Below are 3,187 nucleotides of genomic sequence, written 5' to 3'. Positions count from 1 at the left end.
CTAACCTGATTCCCGTTTAAGAGGGGATACGTAGGCAACCCTATGGGTTCGGTCATAATTTAATAAAAATTCCATTTTCCCCGCTATTGGAACTGGGGCAGAATTTTGAGGAGGACGCTCAAAATTCCGAAGTTAATTTTAGTTTATGCATCGCCAGAAGCGCCAGCCCATTAAACTGGGGCAGAATTTTGAGTAGGACCCTCAAAATTCCAAAGATGTTTTTAGTCATTCAGCATAGCCGTCAGAAATGTCCACTCAACAAACTAGGGCAGAATTTTGAGGAGAACCCTCAAATTTTCGAAGAAAAAGAGGTTGCAATGTCTTGAACAACGTTGCAGTCGTTGGTTCATCTAAAGAAAACTATTTTTGATTATATATTTACTAGAGCATGCATGACTATTATCCAAATTGTTGTTGTTTAGCAACGCTACCCCAATAACACACAACGTCAAGAGCCCGGGGAAGACGAACTAACCTTTCCCCTTACAGAACTCACGATTTTTCTTTGGATGTAGGCACTCAATTTGCAATATCATTAGGTATATTTATGCACTCTCAAGAATACAACTTCTCAGAATCATCACTTGTCCGCAATTGCTATCCGTACACAATCTCCCCAGCAGTCATATTGTCGTAATCGGCTATCAGCTAAGAGATCTTACTACTAATCATCCTTTTACATTCTTGCACTGCATAAGGCTACCTTTCTACCTTCCGAGGTTAAGCTCTACCTCCATCTACATCGCATAAGGCTACCTTTCTGCTTTTCGAGACTAAGCTCTGTCTCCATTTGCATTTTTGCATAAGGCTACCTTTCTGCCTTCCGAGACTAAGCATTGTCTCCATCCTGCATTTTTCTGCATTTTGCACAAGGCTACCTTTCTGCCTTCCGAGACTAAGCTTTGTATCCATCTGCATTTTGCATAAGGCTACCTTTCTGCCTTCCGAGGTTAAGCTCTACCTCCATCATCTTCTACATAAGGCTACTTATCTGCCTTTCGAGACTAAACACTATCTCCATCTGCATTTTTGCATTGCATAAGGCTACTTTTCTGCCTTCCGAGGTTAAGCTCTACCTCCATCATCATCTGCATAAGGCTACTTATCTGCCTTTCGAGACTAAGCTCTGTCTCCATCCGCATTTCCTACATTGCATAAGGCTACCTTTCTGCCTTTTGAGACTAAGCTCTGTCTCCATCTGCATTTACTGCATTGCATAAGGCTACCTCTCTGCCTTCCGAGACTATGCTCTGTCTCCATCCTGCATGGCTGAAATAACGCCACTTTATTTCCTTGCATGGCTAAAATATCGCCACCTTATTTTTCTTGCACGGCTGAAATACCGCCACCTTTTATTTACATTTTGCATCGGCTGAAAGATTGCCACCTACTGCATTTCATGGGCTGAAAGATCGCCAAATTGTCCAAGGGCGTCATTGTTCGGAGGCACCATTTTCATAGCCCGAGAACGCCATTCCATGGCCTGAGGACCCCATTTTATCTTTTGCATATCATTATTCAAAGGCATCATGGTTCGGAGGCACCATTCTCATAGCCCGAGAACATCATTTCATAGCATGCGAATCCTTTATCATATGCTTCATGGCCCAGGACGTCATGGTTCAAGGACGTCATCCTAACCGTCCGAGGACAACATTCATGGTCCAATGGGAACTTGCATTACATTTAAATTTACCCACAATATGCGCTTGTATTGCTTACCTGCAGGTACACCGGCTGGCAACAGCCGTCTTAGTAGGAGCGATCCCGCTCCGGTTCCTGCAGCCTATCGATTTTTCCGAAAACCCCTCTCAATCTAAACATCACGTTCATCCGTTTCAAATCTCCATCGGCATATTCCGCCCAATGGATCCTGAACTACATATGGCCTGATTCCTGTAAGACCAGGGATATGTAGGCGGCTCAAAAACCAGATCTCGGTCAAAATTCTTTTCAATCGCTGCTTCCGGTCAAAATTGGTCATCTTATCTTTACCCGACAACTCTTTCATCCTCCTCGGGTAAAGAGGGGCAGCTGTTGATACCCAATTTTTCCCTAGGTATTTTTGTACCCAAAATACTTCCAAAATAGCATGTATGTGCATATATAAGCACACCCAAGAGTTTTAGTATATTTTAATGATTTTTAAACCGATTTACAACCTATTTTAATACCACAAAATCCAATAATTATTCTCAAAATTATCATTTTTTGGTGAATAACTTATTTCATTCCTATATTTACACCAAAATATAATTAAGGTTATTTTTGCATATTTTTTACAAATTTGTTTGGCATTTTTAAGCTAATTGCATGTAATTGCAATTATGGCCTATTTATGATTAATAGCATTTTATAATTATAAAACTGGTTCCAATATTTTTAAATTGATATTTATATAGTATTTGTTCGCTCAGTATTTTAAATTTACTTTTTAAATCATTATTATTATTTTTATAAAATAAAAAGGGGAAAATTAGCTATTTAACACTTAGCCTATTTCTATTTCAATAACAGCCTTTTCTCCCTTTCAATTGTAGCCTCAATTGGCCCAATTCCACCCCAAATTAAACGACCCAATTCCCATTTCGACCCAACCCCTTAGCCCAATTTTTAAACTCGTCCGATTTTCTTTAAATCCTAGCCGTTGATCGTTTTGATCAACGGCTGTAGTTTAGGCTTTCCTTTTTTAATCACCTAACACCCCTAACCCTAATTCATTTGCATAGAGACGCCGCCTCTAAATCTCGTCGTCTCCCTCAAATCCTCTCGAACCTCTCCGAAACCCTAATCACCTCCCACCTTATCTCACCTCGTTTCCACCGGAATCCATGGCATCTCCTGCCATAGATGGCCTTTACTCACCCTCTCTCACGCCTAAGCCTGAGTTGCACGAAGTCTGGAGGCTTGACCTCGATGGTCCTCTCTAAGATCCGTCTCAGATCCGTAGATCTATGGTTTTCCGGCCATGCTCCAGCATATTCAAGCGCTGGAAGCTCTATTCCTGACCGTTTCGACTCAGGATCTGATCTTGTTCTTCCAAGCCTTTCTCACTTTTAGGGTTTCTCTGAAACCCTAAGCCATTTGAGGTTCTTTCACCATTATTTGTTTAGATCTGTGCTATGTCTGTGCTTTTCTTGACGATTTGAGTGTTTTCCCCAAATTTCCTTCTCAAAAATCGTTCGAT

Source organism: Nicotiana tabacum, chromosome 11 (assembly GCF_000715075.1).
Source record: "Nicotiana tabacum cultivar K326 chromosome 11, ASM71507v2, whole genome shotgun sequence".
Taxonomy (NCBI): Eukaryota; Viridiplantae; Streptophyta; class Magnoliopsida; order Solanales; family Solanaceae; genus Nicotiana; species Nicotiana tabacum.
This window is presented reverse-complemented; position numbering follows the sequence as displayed.